Consider the following 22,954-nt stretch of genomic DNA (forward strand, 5'->3'; position numbering starts at 1 on the left):
TCCGCTTGGTCCAGCTTCATTGCTTGCCTTTCCTCTTGCCAACTCCTTTAGTACGCTCTCCATTAGGGCTGTCAATTTCGCCATCTCTGCCCGCGATTGTCTATTCTCTCAGCCAGCTCAGTCACTGCCCTCTCCAGATTCTCTTGTCTCAGCCACTGCGCTTGGTCGATCGGGGCAGCTTGCACCTCCTGGGGTACTCCTTCTCTATAATATACCAAGTTGGTGCGGACAAAGAAGGGTACATCAAATAGGCCAGGAGCGTCGACCATGTACATTGGGGGCAGGTCCTCTGCCTCTGTTATGATGATGTTGTTGCGCACGAAAGCTCCTAGGATGTTGCAGAGGGACAAGTTTCTGGCTGGGTAGGTGGCTATTAGATGGCATTGGTAGGCTGTCCAGAATCCCAAGTGTAGTTTTCTTCCACGCTTAGCACACCACACTAGGTACAATTCTGTCATGGACGTTCTGGCGGCTGAGTTACTCTGCCCCAGCAGGTTGTAGCCTAAGTAGAGCTGCACCAACCGTAGCATGGAATTGTTGAAGTGGGTGGATCTGGATTTTGTGGATGCGAACTGGCCAGCATTGGGGTGGGTTAACTCCTCCCAGGCTTCCTGGGGCTCAAACTCTATATGACGCCTCGGCACCCCCCTCTCACGGCTTCTCCAGTCCGGCCCTATAGCCTCCTCCAGGCTACACATTCCCATTCTGACAGTCCACTCTATCAAACTCATCGACAGTTCACCACCGAATATCCTAAAGGAGATTGACACCTCGTCTAGGTCTGTGGTTACTTGGAACCTAAACGTGGTGAAGAACTCCTTCGCTAATCTCACAGATATCTCTGGGTCCCTATTCTCTAGCAGCCATTCAAAACCCAATGCTTCTATACTAGCCAGGAAGGAATCACGAACAGACAACTCATCCAAAGAGGGTATATGGAGTACCTTTCCGCATTTGACTTGCTTGCTACTGTCATCCTTGTCGTCAAATGCGTCCTGAAGCTTTTGGGTGTCGAAGTGTTTCATGTCCTCCATAAGCTCATCAGTGAGCGTTACCCTCCACCGCCGGTATACAATCCTCTCTACCGGAGGGTGGACTAGTTCAAAGTGGTTGTCTGGGAGCTGCTGCTCGTGATAGTCTTCTCCTTCCAGAGAGATATCACTCTCTAAGTCAGAATCCTCGCTGGAAGTGTAGTCTGTGTCGCTTGATCTCTCTTTCTTTTCTGGCTCTCTAATCACTATGCTTGCATTGGCAGTGCGCTGCTTCTTCTTTACTTGTTTCTTCTTGACAGGGGCTTTCCCCTTCCTCTTCCTTTCTTGAATGTACTTAGTCTCTTCGACATCCATTGCCTCTGCTTCCTCGTCGACTTGTGTTGAAATGTCCTCCTGGGCGGTAGGCTCGGCCGCCATGCGGGTACTAGTATCACTCCTTGCTGCCTCCTCCCGACCTACTGACTCTGATGCGAGGTCCAGACCCTCAGCCACCTTATCAGTATTTTCCTCCTGGTCAGTCGGCGTTGTTGATACTGTCCCTATTGCCAATTGGGTGTCCTCCTGGCTAGCATTCGAGGGCTCCTCCCCAGGTTTTGTAGGAGTAGTTTTCTCGGCATCACTCGAAATCTCCACTGCATCTGCGGCGGTGTTTGCTCCTGCCTTGTTGGACGTCCACTTTCCCAAACATCTCTGTGACACTCTTTGGGGTTTCTGCCTTTCCGCCTTGGGGTCGTTCTTCAACACTAGCCTCCTCTTTACTGGTTTGGGTTTAGTCACCACTGAGGCTTCCTCTTGAGTTGTTTCTGGTTCTCGTCTCTCCTCTTCAAGTTGTTCGGCTCTTTTCGGTTGTTCGTCTGTTTTCTCCTCTACTGACTGGTGGGCTACCTCTTCCGACCTTTCCGCTTTCTTTGTTGCCTCCTCATTCCCTACTGCCTGGGATGCGAGGTCCAGTACCTCAGCCACCCCTTCAGGGTTCACCACGATTCGATCCCCTTTACCCAAAACCGCTTGAAATTCTTCCTCTGTCATTATCCCTTGCTTCCTGGCCGTTTCGTTCAGATCTATCTCCTCCTTCTCTGCATCGATATCTGCTTCAGTGGCCCTAATCTCCTCTGCTTCATCCTTCTTGCTCTCGCTTGCCTTCCCTCCACCTTCCTTATCTTCCGTTTCTCCCCAGTTGGGATCTTGATAGGCGGAAAGAGGGCTGACGTCCAGCGGCTCTGTTTGTTGTGTGGGAGAAGGGTGTGAGGGTTCTGCTTGTGCAGCAATTGTTGGGGAAATATTTTCGGACGTCGGAATTAAGGTTTTTGGGGTGGTGGTGGGTGGATTTTCTGTGGTTATGGTTGGGGTAGGGTTTGATGCCGCCGGTACTCCTCCGATTAAGCCAAATCCGGCTAGGGTTGCTGCCCAGTCTCTGTTGGGGTCCTGTTGGCTTAAAAACGCTGCCAATGCGTCTAAAGAAACCATCGCCGAAGTTTGTGTCGTCGGCGGTGGTTGTGCTTGTTGTGGGCTTGGCGGCCTTGATTCGGCTGCTGTCTGGGGTTCAGACGAGGCCCCGCCGGCGGTAGATGCTCGGTTGACGGTTGCTTTTTTCCTTGCCATGGTTGTGCCGGTGTGGTTTGCGGTAGTTTCTGTAGTGGGTGGTGGTTTTTCGGAGTGGGTGTGGTGGTTGTGAGAGAGAGAGTGCAGGTAAGGGTTTGTAAAGTGAAGGGGAGTAGGCGGTGGGGTGTTTTATAGAGGGGTGGGCAGTTGAGGGTTTTGACCGGTTGTAGGCGGTCGCTCGGTTGAGACGCTTCGTGTGGGAGGCGGTTGTGCTTGCTGACAGCCGATTGGACGTTGCTTGTCACGTCCTTGCCTCACGCGCCTCCCAGCCTCTGCACTCGCCTGCAAAGCTGCAACACAGCCAAAATTCAAACTTTACTCAACTCTCTCTTCTCAATTAGCTAGAAATAGAAAAGGTAGATAAATGGCTCTTTAATATAATTCAGAGTTTCACCCAAGTGGCATTCTCGTGGTCAGTACGAACTCCGAATTAATATTTAAGATTCGAAAAAAATCTTTTTGTTGTTTTTCTTTTTTTTGACTTAAACTAAAATAACAATTATTTACAATATTTACATCCTTACTAAGGGTATTTGAAATTTTACCTGGTCAGTAAGTACAATACTATGCTGCTGACCAAGTGAAACTTCAAATCCCTTTCCTACTGGTCATTTAGATGCTCTTAAAATGTAGTGGAATTTCTTCCACTACACACACCTCTTCATTTTCCCTATATATTTTCAATCTATGTCCATTAACGACAAAAGGTTCGGAGTTAGGGATACTACCTGAAATCTCGACCGCTCCATTAGCACGTAATGCAGTGATAATATAAGGTCCTGCCCATTTTGATTTGAGCTTCCCAGGCATCAGCTTCAATCTTGACTAGAAGAGTAGTACTTTCTGGCCAACTTGGAGATCCTTGGTTCTCAGATTTTTGTCGTGCCACATCTTTGTTTTCTCCTTGTACCACATGGCTGAGTCGAATGACTCTAATCTGAGCTCTTCCAGCTCCTGTAGTTGTAGCTTCCTTTCCTCTTCACAGGCCTTAGCATCCACATTAACCTGTTGTACTGCCCAGTATGCTCGGTGCTCAATTCCCACTGGCAAGTGACACATCTTCCCAAAGACGATGCGGTAGGGGACATCCCTATAGGAGCTTTGTATGTTGTCCGATATGCCCACAGAGCGTCTTCCAACCTCATGCTCCAATCTTTTCTGGAGGGGTTGACTGTCTTCTCTAAAATGCTCTTTATTTCCCTGTTTGAGATCTCTGTCTGCCCATTGACTTGGGGGTGGTAAGGACTGGATAGGCGGTGATGAACTCCGTACTTCTTCATCAATACTTCGACCGTTCGGTTGCAAAAGTGAGTCCCTTGATCAGAGATGATTGCTCTTGGTATCCCAAACCGGCTGAATATATGACTCTTGAGGAACTTGGTGACTTCTTTGGATTCACAAGTGTTTGTGGCCTTGGCCTCTATCCATTTCGACACGTAGTCAACTGCCACTAAGATGTAGGAGTTTCCATAAGATGAGGGAAAAGGACCCATGAAGTCCATACCCCTGATGTCAAACACCTCACAAACTATCACTGGAACTTGCGGCATTTCATCCCTTGCGGAGATTCCACCGGTCAGTTGGCAACGGTCACAACCCTTGCAGAACTCGTATGCATCTCTATTCAGGGTTGTCCAGTAGAATCCGCTATCTAGCACTTTCCTAGCAGTCTTCCTAGGTCCGAAATGCCCTCCACATGCCAAGGAGTGGCAATGCGTCAGTACATCTCGTTGCTCCCAGTCAGGAACACATCTTCTAATGACCTGGTCTGCTCCTGTCTTCCACAAGTATGGGTCATCCCAGAAATAATACCTTGCCTCGCTCTTGATCTTCATCCTCTGAGCCTTTGTTACGTTTGGTACCATTGGCAGCTCTCCTGTTACCAAGTAGTTTGCCAAGTCCGCATACCAGGGTTCCTGTCCCACTTTCTCCATACCCTTGGTTGTTGCGTCCTGACCAGTAAGTCTCATCACTTCTTCCCAATTGATCTTCCTTGCGGAGAAAATTACTTCGCATAAATGCTCTTCCGGGAATCGATCCCTTACATCTTCACTGTTCCCTTCTTGTATTATTCTGCTCAAGTGGTCCGCTACCTTGTTCTCAACTCTCTTCTTGTCTTCTACCTCCCAGTCGAATTCTTGTAAAAGCAGCACCCATCTGATTAGTCGAGGTTTTGACTCCTTCTTCGCAATGAGATACTTGATCGCCGCATGATCAGTATAGACGATGACTCTGGATCCCAGTAGGTACTGCCTGAACTTCTCGAATGAATAGACAACCGCTAACATCTCCTTCTCGGTGGTGTCATAATTCCGTTGGGCTTGATTCAGGGTTTTTGATGCATAGAATATCACGTACCTTTTTCCGTCTATCTTCTGACCCAGCACGGCCCCCACTGCATAGTCACTAGCATCGCACATCACCTCGAAGGGGTGATCCCAGTCAGGAGCCTGAATGATTGGTGCAGAAATCAACTTTTCCTTAAGGAGGTTAAAAGCAGCCTTGCAATGCTCATCGAAGACGAATTCCACCTCGTTCTGGAGAAGTCTGGTGAGTGGTTGGGCAATCTTGGCGAAATCCTTGATGAATCTTCGATAAAATCCCGCATGGCCAAGGAAACCTCTTATTCCTTTCTGATCAGTAGGGAAGGGTAGTTTGGATATGACATCCACCTTAGCTTGGTCCACCTGGATCCCTTTTTTCCGACACCACGTGTCCTAGGACAATTCCTTCTATAACCATAAAGTGGCATTTCTCAAAGTTCAAGACCAAACTCTTTGCTTGACACCTTCCTAGCACCATATCCAAATGTCGCAAGCACGAGTCGAAAGAGTCTCCATAGACGGTGAAATCATCCATAAAGATCTCTATACAATCTTCAACCAAGTCCGAGAATATGCTCATCATGCACCGCTGGAAAGTACCGGGGGCGTTGCATAAGCCAAATGGCATACGCCTATACGCATAGGTTCCAAACGGGCACGTGAATGTGGTCTTATCCTGGTCCTCCGGGTCCACATAGATTTGAAAGTATCCACTGTACCAATCCAAAAAGCAGAAGTACTTCCTCCCAGCCAGTCGCTCCAGCATTTGATCGATGAATGGCAGGGGGAAGTGGTCCTTCCTGGTTGCAGCGTTCAACCTTCGGTAATCTATACACATTCGCCAACCAGTAACTAGTCTGGTGGGCACTAGTTCATTTCTCTCATTCTTAATCACCTGGATCCCTGACTTCTTGGGGACCATATGGATTGGGCTAACCCATTCACTGTCTGGCACCGAGTATATAATGCCCAGTGAGAGCAACTTCAAGATTTCCTTCAGTATCTCTTCTCGCATGTTTGGGTTCACCTTTCTTTGAGCGTCCCTATGCGCCTTGGCTCCATCCTCTAGCCTAATGTGGTGCATGTAGACGTCCGGGCTTATACCTATCAGGTCCGTAAGGCTCCATCCAATAGCCTTCTTGTTTTTGCTCAGCACGGTCAGTAGTCTTGCCTCTTGTTCTTCAGTCAACCCGCTGTTGATGATTACCGGGAATGAGTCTTCCTCCCCTAGGTAGGCATACTTAAGGGTTGCCGGCAATTTTTTCAACTCCACTTGCGGGGGTAGTGTGTCTGTAGGTAAAGGGTTCTTCTTTGAATCCTCCTCTTGTTCCTGTTCAGCATCTGATTTTTCCTCCATATTGGCCGGTACCACGTCCCCTACGGATCCTGCTAGCTCTGACTTCTGACAGAATTCCATAATTGCTTCCTCGATCTCTTCGTCAGTCAACCCTCGGCCACTGATCAGATCACACCATGCGGCTGCTTCCACGTCAGCCTGGGCATACACATCCAAGGCTTGGAGCTTTTCCTGCAATAATTCGGTCTCAAGAAATTCTTGGACTAGGGGGTCAATTACATCAACATAACATAGATTTTCAGAGTCTATTGGTCTCTTCATGGCTTCGTTGATGTCAAAGACAAATTTCTCACCATTAAAGTCAATGCATATTGTCCCTTCAGCCATATCCACAATTGTCTTAACCGTTCTTAAAAATGGTCTTCCTAACAATATCCCGCTAGACTCCCTAGCTTCTGCTTCACTCATTTTAATGACATAAAAATCAGCGGGATAAGTAAAGTTCTGTATCCTGACCAGCACATTTTCTAACACACCCTCAGGATTGATACATGACCTATCAGCCAATTGGATTAACACCCTAGTATTCGACAATTTTACCCCCTTTAACCGATTATAAATGGATAATGGCATAACATTGATAGATGCTCCTAAATCACACATTGCATGCTCGATTTTCACATCTCCAATCGTTATGGGCAGGGTAAACATACCTGGGTCGGCTCTCTTGGGTGGTAGCTTCTCCTGTACAATGGCCGATGCTATTCCCTCCACCATGATCTTTCCATCTTCCTGAGCCTTCCCGGCTATGAACTCCTTTATAAACTTCCCCAGAGGGGGCAGTCTCACGGCTTGGAGGAATGGTATAGTGACATCCAGCTTCCCAAAGATCGACATGAAATCCACCGGGTTTTCTTTCTTCCTTTTCGTCACAAACCGATATGGGAACGGTTTTTCTCCCTTAGCCTCTCCAGTCAGTCCTTGTGGAATTCCCTTTGGCTCCTCCTGGGCTTGAGGTTCCGATGTGGGCATTACTCCTCCCGGTTGCTCATTCCCAGGTTGTGTTCCTTCCTCCTTTCGTTCCATGGTAGGCTTCTCGCTTAGAAAAAACGGATCCTCCATCTGAGGCAGAGGCCTCTTGAGCTCTTCCGCTGGAATGACGTCGCTCAGCACCCTTTCTCCATTAGACTCCCCAACAGGGTTCTTGAGCTGAGGTCCATTATAGGCTGTCCCGCACCGCAGTGTAATCTTGCTCACATTTGCCTTCTCAGGTACATGGACTGTAGATGGGAGATTCCCTGAGTTCCCCTTCATTTCGCCCACTGAGTTAGCGAGCTGGGCCAACTGCCTGTTCATCATATCCATATTTGCCCTATGCTCCTTCTGGGCACTTTGCATTCCTTGCATTGTTTCATTACTGGACTGCAAGTCATTTTTAATGCTTTGCTGCGAGGCAAGCATTTCTCCCATCATGTCCTCCACGGACTTCCTCGACCTGTTTGGGTGATGGAATTGGCTCGAGCTCTGATGCTGGTTATACTGAGGTGGTGGGTTTGACTGGTAGCCTGAGAAATTCTGTTGGTTTTGGTTCGGTGGGTACTGGTTATACTGGGCAGGAAGGTTATACTGGTCATTGTTGTGCTGGTACTGACCTTGGTTTTGGTGGTGGGTGTTATGTTGAGGCCCTGGGTTAAATTGGTGCTGGTTCTGGTTTTGATTGTGGTTTTGGTTTTGGTAGTTTCGCTGATGGGGTGGCACATAGGTAGGGTTCGGGTTCTGGTTTTGAGAGTTTTGGTTCTGAGGATGCTGGTTTCTTCCTACCCAGTTAGACTGGTAGTCAGGGTTTGTTGGTCCGCGGTTGGGATATTGGTTCGGCTTGGGGTTGGGTTGATTTGGAGCTTGATTTTGATTCTAATTCTGATTCCCATCTCTCCATCGGAAATTTTGGTGGTCCCTCCACGGTGCATCTCTTTGTTTCCCCGGAATCCAATTGCCGTTGGAATTGTAGTAACCTGCGGCATTCGCTTGCTCCACATCCGGCGAGTTGTCCGGCTGATCATACGGTAGTGCTGGGGCTTCTTGGCCTCTAGTTGGAGAAGGTGGTGGAGTGTTCTGCTTGATTGCAGTCAGCAGTTCCTTCTTCAATTCCTCCATCTTCAAGTCCATCCGTTTCTCCTGGTCAGTAGCCGAAGCACTCGCTACCCTTTCTCTGCTGTACCCATCTCTCGCGTTGTCGTACGTCTTCTTTGCATTCAACAGCTTGCGTAGCACCTTTTTGGCTTCACTCACTCTCAACTGGGTGAAATCTCCTCCAGATGATGAATTCGCCAGATCCTTGGTTTCCTTGTTCATCCCCTCATAGAAGGTGTGGTGCACCTCTATCTTCTTCATGCGATGGTTGGGGCATGACTCCAGAAGGCTCATGTACTTCTCCCAGTACTCGCTCAGGGTTTCATCATATTCTTGCCTTATGCACGATATTTTCCTCTTCAATGCACTTGTCTTCGAAGATGGGAAAAATTCGGCTAGGGATGCGGACTTGAAGTCGGCCCATGTATTGATGGAGTCGGCTGGCAGGCGCATGAACCAAGTGTTGGCCTCTCCTTATAGGACAAAAGGCAGGGCCTTCAGTCTGTAATCGTCCTCGCTCGCTCCTGCTGGCCGCCTCTGTGCCTTACAGATTTTGCAGAACTCATTTAAGAATTCGTAGGGTCCTTCATAACTCTTCCCACAGTAAGTCGGTAGGATTGCAATCACGAGGGGTTTCACATCACAGGCGGTCTGGCCTGGGGTGACCACTATGGCTTGTGGGGGATCTCCGTCAGCATGTGCGGTAAGTGTCGCGAGCTCGGGATCGTCCTCACCATGGTCAGCCATCCTCACTAGTGTCCTTACTGGTTGGAGTGGAAGCTCCGGGAGCTGGTACTCTAGCTCCTCTTTTTCTTCGTCGCTACTCGTGCCCAGGTTGGACAGTGCTGTCGACAGGCCAGAACGAGTAGTAACGAGTATTGTTCCTCTGGGAAGTATCCTTGGTCTCCACTGGCCAGGAGCCGAGCCACTTCTCATAAACTGAAAACAAAAAGAAAAGAAAAATTATAATCAGTATGTACACCAAAAAGATCACACACAATAACAGGTATGAACGCCATCCATCCCCGGCAACGGCGCCATTTTGAAAGGGTGTCAAGTCTGGGTCTTATGTCCTCGATGGTTTCGCATATGGAATTGGAGTGTATCCTACTGATCAGGAAGAGATTCCCGACCTAGCTGAGTCGTTGATACGACGACCGAGACCTGACTTCAAACAAATTTCCTCAACCCACTTTTACTAATTAGTATAGCGGAGGTAAGGGTCGAATCTCACGAGGATGGACACGTTTAGATAACTGTGGTGACTTTCCTGGGTGTTTGGTTAGCTACCACGCTTGGATTGAGATTTACCTAGACAGGAAATAAGGTAGTACTCTACTGACTAGTAGGCGGGAAAATAACAGACATGTGGGAGTGTTCGTGAAAGTAGGGGACAAGGTGTATCAGAGACATGTGGAAAGTAGACAGTTACTAAAAGAGGAAAGTTAGAGAACAAAGTGTATCTGATGGTTGGGGGCTTTCTGACAAGTCTGGATAGTACCTCTGAAAAGTAGGGAACAAAAGTAAAAAGTAACTTAAAAGCAAAAGTAGACCAAATAAAGTTGATTTTGACGTTTTCTTCCTCACCAAGTATTGACGAAAATCATATGAACACAGACACCATAACTAAACTTCAGATTCATGCATTCAAACTCAAGATCCATCGATTAAAATGCTTAAACTTAAATTAAACGGTAACTGCAACTTTACTTCTACTGGCTGACATGCAAGGTGATAATCACGGCGCAGAAAGGAAACTCATGCACGAAAATTTGACTAACTTAGCTACAACTTCAAATCAACAACTCCCGAATAGAAAACACTTAGAAATTGAAAGCAATAACTAAATCTAACTTCCCTAGGCAGAATGAAGCAAACTCAAACCAAAGTGACATGGAAACTTCATAACGTAAATGTTGGAAAATAACAAAGTACTTCAAAAGAGCAACAACGATGAGTGTTTGCAGAATAACTAGTTGATGAAAACAAGTAAACTTTAACTAAGAAAGCGATTAAGATTGTTTGTGCCACTCCGGGCGATAATACTACTACACTGCTACGATAACTGGCTGGAACGACGGACTGATGACTTCTCCGGCAAGCTCTGGACGTCAAGTGACCATGGCTGTGGCGAGGAACGAGAGGTAAGATAATGCTGAAGGATGGATCTTCTAGAGAGAATTCTACTAAGTGTGATTGTCAAACTCCGAACCGAACTCCTTCTCTCTCTCCAAATGGCTCCTTTTATAGGGAGGCTTGCCCTTGCTTTTAGGGTAGACTTCTCCTGCATTTTGACCTTTTTGCCCCTTGTAAATTAATCATCCCAGCTATCCTCCTTCTCCATCTCGAGCCTTTTCTCTGGCATGCATTCTGGTCAGTATCGCACCCTTCTAGTGCCCTTTTTCACTTGCGTCACACGAATCGCCACCTACTGGCTTGGATCCTTCAATCCTGCACACTTAAGCAACTGTTTTGCAGATAATACATGTAATTCACGACATACTGACCAGTAACCAAGGCTTAGAATACGACTTATCACTTACAATTCACATATCAATACCGAGAATATCCAATGTCAACAACTCATATTAAAATGTCAAAAACTAACAAATAACACTTACAATTCACATATCAATACCGAAAATATTGAATGTCAACAACTAACAAATAACACTTACAATTCACATATCAATACAGAATATCGAATGTCAACAACTCGTATTAAAATGTCAACTAACAAATAACACTTATAATTCACATATCAATAGCCAGAATATCAAATGTCAACAACTCGTATTAAAATGTCAACAATTACAAAATAACACTTATAATTCACATATCAACAACCAGAATATCAAATGTCAACGACTTACAGCAAAATGTCAACAGGTTTCACTAAAATAAATTCTCCACTTTCTGGAAAAAGGAAACACGCATGGGATGTTTACAAGATAAAGCATTAACTGACCACTACTGCGCGAGCTTTGGATTCCATACTGATGAGCAACAACGTTAAAAAAAAAGTAAGCTCATGAATTCTTCACAAAATCCAACTGATATAATGCGCTACTCAAAGAATATAAAAACACAAGAAATTTACAGCAAATTAAAAATATCTTAATTGACAAAACAATCACATATTGTTGGTGTTGGGGTTTGGTGCCCCTTGCACAGCGGAAGACTTGTACAAAACAAATAAATCAGATACGGATCTATTTGACCGATTATGCGATTAATCAACTCACATGTTAAACAGATAATTGCATGCTAGAACGCAAATAATTCATGCTTAAAGAAAGTAAATCCTAAACATGAATACTACGGTTTAAAGTTACCGATTTGATTCTCCAAAGAATCGACGATTGCTTGCGCCTTCTCCACGTGATGATCTTCAATCCTAGACCACGGATCTTCTGACTGGTTCCCGAACTGTATCTCGATATCAGGGTGGGCTGATCTTATCAAAATACTAGGACTTAAATAAAGAAGACAGAAGAAATCCTTTTGGGAAAAGGAGTGGAATTCGAAAATTCCTACAGCTGGGGAAGCTGAAATTTTCGAAAATTACAAATACTGAAATTGTGATAATTCTGTCTCCTTTATTCTCCTATTTATATTAAGTTCCTTTTGGGCCCAGACAGGGATCTATGGAAGGTTTTGGATATGGGCTCGCCCAATTAGCTTTTTACTAATTAAATTGAACCCACAATTTAATACAAGCTTATATTGGAATATTACGAGCAGCCACTACAGAAGTAATATTGCACTCCCCATCCAAATCCGAAATTACAAGTAATCCGGGTTTCCATTATTTATATTATATATTTCCCGCGCTTAATATATAAATGTCCATTAATTAATTAATGTCTGCTATGGACTTAATTAATTAACATCTTATTAATTCCAAGAGTGGACTTAGCAAGAAACACTTATTTATTATTCATAGAGTAATAAAACTCCAACTGGCCAGTTTCCGAATAATAAAACCTTGTTCAAGCTCCTCTTGAGGACATTATCAAACGAGACTCACCTCGCGTACGATTCAACATAATAGCAATTCTAGCACCGCTAGATATTAATCACCACTACCCAATATATCAGGATTATTGGGTTGCGAAAAACCCGCACCATTTGATAAGTCAAAGTAGTGCATAATCAATACTGTATGCTCAATGCTAACGTATGTAGATTAAGAAATAGTTATTTATCAAGACCTAGTCTTTCAGTAGATAGCATAAAGACACGTCTTGCTGTTAGATCCATTCAGTGCTATACCACACCAACGTCATCTTATTTCAGTAAGGCTTAGAAATAATCGGACTGACATTGCAACCTTTCACGATAGGTAGTCTAAGCCTATCTGGGTTGTGAAATTCTTCTTTTTCTTTTGCAAAGCATTGCATAGAACCGACTGTGTTACCTTAAAGTGGACGACGCCCACAACCAGTCTACTAAGCAAAAGACTTAGACTTTGTTTGCTTCTTATACATTTAAATGCTTATAAAACATCTTATAAATGCATAAGCAAACACAATGTAATAATATACTGATTCTATTCATGCGAAACTGCTCGAATAATACTGAATCGGGTTAAAAGTGGATTATAGAGTTTTACGTATACAAGCAAGATTCTATTCGAGCGAAACTGCTCGAAACATGCTTTTCAGTATACCAAACCTAACAGTTGGAATAGTGAACTTAGACATATCTTAGATGATTTAGTTGCTTCTAATCATGAAGATCATCAACTCCACATTACCATCATGGTAATTGATCGAATAAAACTGTTTCAATCACACAATGTGCGACGGTATCGGCCTTTCCCAATTTATGTCCGCTGTGGGTGAACTTACTCGCGGGGCGTCGGCCCCTTCTATTCGACCAGTTTGGGACCGACATCTTCTCAGCATCGCCCAGCCGCCGCACGTGTCGTTCGCACATCGTGAATATGATGTCGCAACTGGTACAAGTGGCAGAGCCCACGTCCCGCTCGATCAGATGGTGGAATGCTCCTTCTTTTTCGGCTCCACCGAAATCTCCGCCCTACGCCGCAGCCTACCTCAGCATCTCCAGTGCTGCTCCAAATTTGATATCGTGGCAGGCTGCACGTGGCGCTGCCGGACAATCGCTCTCTCTCCCGAACCCGACGAAGAGATTAGATTCATAGGCATTATGGATAACTGGAAGCAAATACAGCCACCGCTTCCGGTGGGGTACTATGGAAACGTTTTAGCATTTCCGGTGGCAGTGACAACTGCTGCTGAGCTGTCAAACAATCCGCTGCACTACGCGGTGGAGTTGGTGACGAAGGCGAAACGTGTAGCTACAACTTATGAGTACTTGAGATCCGTGGCTAGTCTGATGGTGATGCGAGATCGCCCTAATTTGACGGAGACGAACACTTACATGGTGTCGAATATTATGCACTTAAAAATAAAGCAAATGGACGTTGGGTGGGGCACAGTGGCGTACGGCAGGATCTCTAAAGGAATTTTGTGGCTTACCGTTAATATGCAAGCAGCTTGGTACATTGGCTATAAGGATGGTTTCGTGGTTCCGGTTAGCCTACCGCTCAAATCCATGAAAGTCTTCGAGAAACATCTTCGAGTGATGATGACTACCGCTCCAACACCTTCGTCTTTGTGATACGCCAACAGCTCAAGCGTCCTCAACATGGCCCGTGTCTCGGCCCCAAGCGCCTTATATGTTATTTCTGAGTTGGTTAGGTTATTTTATCTTATAATTTGTAGTTGAATCATCATATTGAGTCGAAAGTAATTATAAGAGTCGGTTCTTTCCCGGATCATAAAAGAGAGTGGAACTGCATAGGGTCAAAAATAAATACTATATAAATATGTACTCCCTCTACTGTGCACTTTTGTCATTTTCGTTCGTCCCCCATTAATTATCCACTTTCACTTTTAATCATATATGGTAAGTAGGTCACATATTCCACTAACTCATTTCACTCACATTTTATTATAAAACTAATATATAAGAGTGAAACTTATATTCCACTAACTTTTTCAACCAACTTTTCTTTACATTTCTTAAAACCCACGTCAGAACTAAAATGGACAATCAAGGGGGGACTGAGAGAGTAGATATTTCTGAATTTACTTCTATTATGGTGCTAAATAAATATTTACTTCTATTATGGTGCTAACTAAATACTCCCTCCGTTCCGCGTTAGTAGAGGCGTTTCATTTCGGCACGGGATTTAAGAAAAACTGTGTTATGTGGGTTAAATAAAGGAAGAATAAAGTAAAAAGTGAAAAAAGTAGAGAGATGAAGAAAGAATAAATTGGGAGAGAGTAAAGTAAGAGATAAGACTCAACTACTATGGAACGTATCGAAATTACAAAATGACTTAACTACCGCGGAACGGAGGGAGTATAAAAGTACTCCCTCAGTCCCCCATTAATTGTCCACTTGGGTTCCGGTACGGATATTAAGAAATGTGAAGGAAAGTGGGCTTAAAAGTTAGTGGAATAGGGGTCTCACTTTTACTTATTGGTTTTATAGTAAAATGTGAGTGTAATAAGTTAGTGGAATGTGAGGCTTACTTACCTTTTATAATAAAAGTGAAGAGGAACAATTAATGAGGGATAGACGAAAATGGCAAAAGTGGACAATTAATGAAGGACGGAGGGAGTAACACTTTTATCTCTGACTTTTCTCATTCCTGTTACAAAGGTTCTGCCACCGCCTTCACTAAGGACAACCTCTTGTTGCCCTTCCCCCATCTTATCATTCTCCGTCGATACCCGTTGACACATTTTCCCAATTTTATTTTACTATAAAATTTATAGGAATATATAAAAATGGCTCCACATTCTATAATAAAAATTGTATATAAAAATGTTCCACGTTCTAATACTCCCACCGTCCTGCTTTAGCAGTCCCGGTCTTCTCTACATTATCCTCTCACTAAATTTTACCATTTCTCCACTTTTACTATTTATTATCATTTCTATAAAACGAGTGCACAAAAATAACTGGGACTATTAAAGCAGGACGGATGAAGTAACTTTTCACTCATTTATTTATACAGTCAAACAATTTCATAAAACTATTATCGAGTCAAAAGACTCAAAACATATCTTTAAATGGTGAAAAAAGTTGTGATGGGATTTGATTGGAGAATCCAGATACTTAAATGACATTAAAATTAATTATACGGGTATAGATACCCTACGAGTCCTCTTTTAACTGAGACCATTGGATTAAAAAATGGTGTAGATCTATTCTTTTGGTGTATCACCTGGTAGTTACGAGAGCAAGAAAATATTATATCATGTCAATATATTTTTGAAAAATAACATAGTAGTGTCTTTTTAACGGATATTGTAAATTGCTGTGATTCTCATTAAAATTACGAATTTTTACCTGATATTGATGTTAAAGAGAATTAATATGTTTTACATTATAAACTAATATGATTTGATTAACATTCACAATTAGCTCCTATTATTTATTTTCCAGCGATTGTGTGACCCTTATTTAATAGAGTGACATTAATATATTTCAGATATACTGATCATGTGTCAAGGTCATTGCATTTTCCATCTCCGCTTTAATTTGAAAAATAAATAGCGCTTTAAATCATAATTGTCCCACTTAATCAGCGCAAATAATTTGTATTGAACAATTGTGAATGTTACTATTTCCTCCATTTGATATAGGGGTGTGCATTCAGGTTTCGGTTCGGTTTATCTCTCAAACCGAACCGAAACCGAAAAACCGAAAACCGAACTAAAAAATCGAATTGAACCGAAAAAAACGAAGAGAGATTTTAAATAAAAAACCGAAAAGCCGAAATTTTAAGAGAATTAAAAAAACCAAAAAAACAAGAAAATCGTAAAAGCATTTTCATGATATCTAATAAATCCTCAGCAAACTATAACAAGTTAAATCCTTAATATCCATTCAATACTTCCAACTTCTAAGTTTCAACCACTAATTGGGATTTCACTACAAGTCTTCAATCTTGAATAACTTCCAAGTTTCAATTCTTGCTCAACTTTGGCTCAATCTTTTGTCCATAGTTAAATCTGAAATATAAAATAATCTCATAAGTTATTGATAATGAGATGAAGAATTCATGAATTTCCAAGAAAATGGTATAATAATAAAGACTAAAGGGCAGAAGGGTTCAAAAAATTTAAATATCAAAAATTTAAAATATGGGGCAGGGACGGCCGATCTGGATTGTTTAATACAATGATAATTATCAATTCCACCACATATGGAATGCATCTTCACTGATTGAATATCTGATTAATACTTTCGATACTCATTTTCAAATAGTTTAATCGTTGGAAAATAAATAGTATTAACGTGCATATTAATGACTAAATACAAGAATTTTGGACATATTTCAATTTTGCACACTAAATTGAGAGCTTTGAAGAAATACACAAACTTAAATGAAAAAATCCTAATGCAATTTTGTAATACAGTAAGTAGGAATTAAAAAGATGAGTTGAGTTGTTACCTTCTTAGGGTGTCTCCGGTGGTGCCCCTCCCACTAGGACTCCACTAGCCCTTCCCACAAAAACTGTCTGCCACGTCAGCACTAGCCCTTCCCATTCCACTGCCACATCACTAGCCCTTCCCACTGCACTAGCCCTTCCCACTAGCCCTTCCCACAATTAAATTAATTCACAATTAAATTTAAAATTCACGGAATTAAAATTCGAAACGAGTACGAACGGGAAATACGAATATTTCATTAAAAAAAAAACATACATCATTTGAAAAAAAAAAATTGCATAGTAGATAGAAAAAAAAAACCACATCAACGTGCACCCCTCCGCTTCCAAACCTCTTCGATGATATCCTCCTGAAGTCGAATATGGGCATTTCTTTGCTGCATGTCGGCAAATGTGCGCAACCGCTCAACCTCTCCATGAGGTACCCCCATGTTCACATTCGCGGTGGCCATGCCGTGGCTTGGACCGGCACCTGTGTCATCTTCGCTGGTCCACTGAGTTAGTTCGTCCCCTTCACTTTCGACAATCATGTTGTGCAAAATGATACACGCGTACATGATGTCGCCGATGTTGGGAATATACCACTGCCGTGCCGGACCCCTCACCACCGCCCATCGACTCTGGAGCGCACCAAATGCGCGCTCAACATCCTTGCGCGCTGCCTCCTGTCGGGTCGCGAAGTAGGACTTCTTTGGCCTGATCGCATGCTTGATCGTCTTCACAAAGACGGGCCAGTTTGGGTATATCTCATCCACCAAATAGTATCTCATGTTGTGCTGGTTGCCGTTGGCGACGAAACTGATGGCTAGACCAACTCCATTGCACTGATCGTTGAACAGGGGCGACGACTGGAGGATGTTGATGTCGTTGTTCGACCCGGCCACTCCAAAATAAGCATGTCATATCCACAGCCGGTAGTCAGCTACAGCTTCAAGGATCATCGTGGGATGCTTGGCTTTGAAGCCGGAAGTGTGTATCCCCTTCCAGGCGTCGGGGCATTTCCTCCACTCCCAATGCATACAATCGATGCTGCCCAACATCCCAGGGAACCCGTGCACCGACCCGTGCATATTAATCAGCCGCTGGGAGTCTTCAGGGCTCGGACGCCGAAGATACTAATCCCCGAATATCGCTCTAACGCCCGCGCAAAACTCCAACAGACACTCGACGGCTGAAGACTCCCCAATGTGGAGGTACTCGTCGAACATGTCGGTCGGGCCTCCGTACGCCAGTTGCATGATTGCGGCCATACACTTCTGTATTGGCGTGTGTCCGGGTTTGCCAGCCGCATCCTCCCTAATCCTGAAAAACTCGTACCTTCTCTCTAATGCACCAACGATATGCATAAACAGAGGACGATGCATCCTAAAACGTTGGCAGAATAAGGCATCCCCAAAACGCGGCTGCGGAGCAAAGTAGTCCTCATACAACCGAATATGTGCAGCAATGTGGTCCCGGGGTACATGCCGTCGGCGATGGATCGGCCGAGGTACCGCCGCCGCCGCCTGCTGCCGCCGCTGCCTCTGCCGGAGCAATCGATCAATCGCCTCTGGCACAGCGAAATCCAATTCATCATCACTATAACCGTCATTATCACTAGCGCCTCCGCCACTACCACCCGCACGACTACTCGCCATTATACGTAATTGAAAAAAGAGGTTAAGAGAGAGAAACTTGTCAACACAAGTGGTGTGAATGAAATGAAGTTGGGAGAGCCCTATTTATAGAGTTTTTTTTTATAAAAAAAAATTAAAAATGTTGGACGTCCGACCTTCGCCACAGTGGCAGACGTCCGGTCGGACGTCGACGCGAGGGGCGAGCCCATCGCAAGGGCACTCGGGACGGGCGTGGGCGGACGTCCCGCTCACTACGGTGGACGTCCGGTCGGACGTCGCCGACGGGCGAACGGGACGGCCGCCGGTGGAGACACCCTTATGGAGGCGGCGTGGATGGCTGGAGGGCGGAGGCGACGACGACTGCTAGAGGGCTGGAATACCGCTGGAGGCGACGGGCTGGAGCACGGGCTGTACGGCTGGAGGGAGGAGGCAGTGGGATGGATTAGAGATAGGAGATGGGTTGTAGGCTTGCTGGCTTGGAGAGAATGAGAATGGAGGCAGGAGGAATTCTTCTAGGGTTAGAGATTGAAGAAGGAGAGAAAGAGGCAGATTCTTTTAGGGTTACAAATTGGGAGTATATATATGGAGTATAATATTATATTAAAATAAAATTCGGTTTTTTAGTTTTTTTTCCCTGCCGAACCGAACAAAACCGAAAAACCGAAATTTTCATAATTTTAAAACCGAACTGAACCGAAAAACCAAAAAAACCAAACCGAATTTAAATTTTCGGTTTGGTTCGGTTCGGATATTCGGTTTTCGGTTTTTTTTCTCACCCCTAATTTCATAGTAGTAGTCTAGTAGAGTCATTTTTCATTTGCATTCCATAGTAGTAAAGTCATTTCCTTTTTAGCAAAAGGTACTCCCTCCGTCCCACAAGAATATTCATTTTTACTTTTGAGTCCGTCCAATAAGAATATGTCATTTCTAATTTTGGAAAGTCTTTTCTCTTGGGACTCATTCTCCACTAACAATATTTTAATTACTTTTTCTCTGTACCTCTTTCTTACTTTACCAATTTTACATTAGGGTGTCCACAATAGTTTGGACACTCCAAGGCCAAGCCACATTTTTTTGTCCACATCCACAAAAAAAGTTGTCCACCCCAATATTGGACAAGCCACAACCGCAAATCACATTATTTTTTTCAATTATTGGTATATTTTAATTCATATAGAATAAAAATTATCGGACTATAATAATTAGAAAAAACCGCATAATTTAATAAAAAAAATTTAAAACTAAATCTTCGTTGTTTATAGATAGGGGAAAATTATCGACATCACACAAATAACACCGTGAACGCATATCATGATGTGCCCCCTCCCCTACGTGCCCAGATCTCTTCAACCAAATCCGCCTGGAGTGTCGTATGTGTTGTTTCCTTCCGCATGTCAGTGAACCGTTGAATCAAGTATTGATTAGTACGTGGTACACCCTCTTCCGGTGCCTAGTGCTCTGCAGCAAACCCTTCATCATCTATTATCATGTTGTTCAATATGATACAAGCATACATGACGTCAGCGATATCATTTTCGTGCCAAACTCATGCCAGGCTGTATAATGGACCCATCGCACTTGGAGCACACCAAAAACTCGCTCAACATCCTTCCTAGCAGCCTCTTGATGTCGCGCGAAATAGGATTTCTTCGGACCAACCGGTTTCCAGATTGTCTAGACAACCACAGGCCAACGAGGGTATATCCCATATGCCAAGTAGTATGACATGTTGTACTGCGTGTTGTTGGCCATGGATCTAACCTCCAGACCATCGCTCGTCCACTCGTCATTGAAGAGATGTGACGACTGTAGAACATTGATGTCGTTGGGCGACCCTGCGACACCGAAATACGCATGCCAGATCTGCAACCAGTAGTCAGCAACGGCTTCGAGTATCATCGAGGGGTGTTTGCCTTTGAATCTAGAAGTGAACTGCCCCTTCCAAGCCACCGCACAGTTCCTCCCATTCCCGGTACATGCAATCGATGCTGCTCAGCATCCCTGGGAAACCGTGCACCCTCCCGTGCATATCTATCAGTCTCTAGCATTCCACGGCACTTCTGGTACGTCGACAGTCCGAGCCAACTGTTGGCATCACGTCGGAGGGTCAAGCACCTGTACCGCCCCGCCGATGACATCGCTATTTGGATGAAGAGCCGTTGCGTCATTCTGAATCATCGACGGAAACTTTTCGGCAGATAACGGAGGTTATCGCCAAAGTAGTCTTCCATTAGCTGTTGGTGTGCCTAGCATGGTGACGCCGGATTGTTCGCCGATGATGGATCGGGCAAGGGACCGCCGCCGCCTCCTGCTCCGCTTCCTCCTCAGTCCGGCTGCACCACTTCAACCAGTGCATCAAACGCCCCATCGATCAATTGTTGATACTCCTCGTCGCTATCCATTTCTTTAAAGTGGAATAGAGAAAAATTTAGAAGAATGGAAATTGGAATGGTGTGAAAATAATGAGAGGAATGAGTATATTTATAGAAAAAAAATATGAAAATTCAAAAAAAAAATGATTTATAGGGAGTCGCGGGCAGAGCTGCGGCCATACACCCTCCCCCCAGCCTTCGGTTTCCACCCCTATACGGAGCCGCGGCTCCCTATTGTGGACACTCATAAAATCTGTGCCGTATCCAAAGTACATATTCTTTGCGGACGGAGGGAGTAATACATTTTCTCATTCTTATTTTTCCATCTCTCTTACTCTATTCTCTCTACTTTTTCCCCCCTTCTACTACTTTATTATCTTTTTATTTAATACATTACATATTTTTCTTGAACTTCGTGCTTAAAGAAATGTCACCATTACTTGGGAATGTGGAAGTATATATTTTGGTTTAATTCATCAAATTTAAAAGTTGTGGAATAAATGTTTTGGTTTAAATGATAATTATCCCTAAATAATAAAGTAACAATTTAACAATCTTGAATTTTGGAACAATTTACTCAATTATTAAGAACAAATACTCCCTCCGTTTGCGAATAGGAGTCTTGTTTTTTTTTATTTTAGTCTGTCCGCAATTAGGAGTCCCGGTTCACTTTTACCATAAAAGGGTCTCACCTTCGACTAACTCATTTCACTCACATTTCATTAAAACTAATATATATATATATATATATATATATAAGTGGAACCCTTATTCTCCTAACTTTATTTCACCCACTTTTTTAACATTTATTCTAATCCGTGTCGCAAAAAGTGTGATTCCTAATAACGGACGGATGGAGTATAACTGAAGAATAAAAATACACATTAATGGGTGTGGTTCTTTTCATGCGTTAGTTTACATTTTAGGAAATTGCTCTTTGTTGATATTTGAAGATATGTTCAATTGTAATTGTAGACTAAACATATTATACTTATTTTGGGAAATCTCCCCCAATTTCTCTATAAAACCCCTTATTCTCCCTCTACTCCTACATATTCTCAACTTACCACATTGAAAGAAAAGAAGTTTATCAGATCTTATTCATCAAAGAGTGATTGACTCGAAATTTATATTCGTTTGTTTTGACTTCACATTTTTTATACTATTTGACTAATCACTTGTAAATGTCTCAACAACCTCAAATGAATCCAGTCAAATTAATTTAGTAATGCTTAGCGTGTATAAATGAATCCATTTCTATGTGACGAAGGCCGGTAGGTTTCTAGCCGAAGATGGCATTCCAGAGGCCGGAAACAAAAAATCATCATGCATGAACCAAATTTATAAGGAAAATCAATAAAAAAATTAATTAATGTTGAATGAATGTTATACTACCGGGTCTTTAATGATTTTCCTGTTTCTTTATTTGGACATATATCCATTATATTGTTTTCATTTTATAGAATAATATCGAGTGATTTCTGATTTACGAAAAAATAGTATTTAATTAGTTCCTAGGTTGAAATAAAATATGACTTCATCTTGCGTTAGTAATAAGTAATACTCCCTCCATCACCGTTTAAAGACTCTTTGACTTGACACGAATTTTAAAAATATACTTGATTTTATGAAAAAAAAAAGTAAAGGAGAAAGCAAATGGAACGTGAGACTCACTTAAAGTATTAGTTTTATATTGAATTGTGAGTGGAAAGAGTTGGTGGAATATGAAGTCCGCATACTGAAAGTGAAATAAAGTAAATAATTTTATAAATCGTGGACATCCAAACAAAATAGTTCTTTAAATGGTGGAGAGTAGGGCTGGCAATTTTTGGCACGACACGATAACACGACACGAACCCGCACGAAATTAATGAGCATGTGTCAAAGCTTATTGGGTTTGTGTACCTATCGTGTCGACACGATAACGACACGAAAATTTCGTGTCGTGTTCGTGTTACACGTTAAGTATATTATAATATTATTTCGTGTCATGTTCGTATCACACGTTAAGTATATTATAATATTATTTTTATTTATTTTAAAAAATTTAAAATTTAAAATTTCATATTAAAAATAATATTAATATATTATAATAATATTATTATAGTGTCGTTATTGTGTTGTGT

At 43.1% G+C, this 22,954-nt stretch overlaps 1 pseudogene; it reads left to right on the forward strand.

Moving 5' to 3' along the window:
• Positions 1-13,130: 13,130 nt before the first annotated feature.
• LOC125203686 (benzyl alcohol O-benzoyltransferase pseudogene) lies at positions 13,131-14,256 on the forward strand (annotated as a pseudogene).
• The last annotated feature ends 8,698 nt before the right edge of the window (positions 14,257-22,954 follow it).

This window comes from Salvia hispanica, chromosome 6 (assembly GCF_029641045.1).
Source record: "Salvia hispanica isolate PSC_SH4W2 chromosome 6, Shi_PSC_v1, whole genome shotgun sequence".
NCBI classification, from domain to species: domain Eukaryota; kingdom Viridiplantae; phylum Streptophyta; class Magnoliopsida; order Lamiales; family Lamiaceae; genus Salvia; species Salvia hispanica.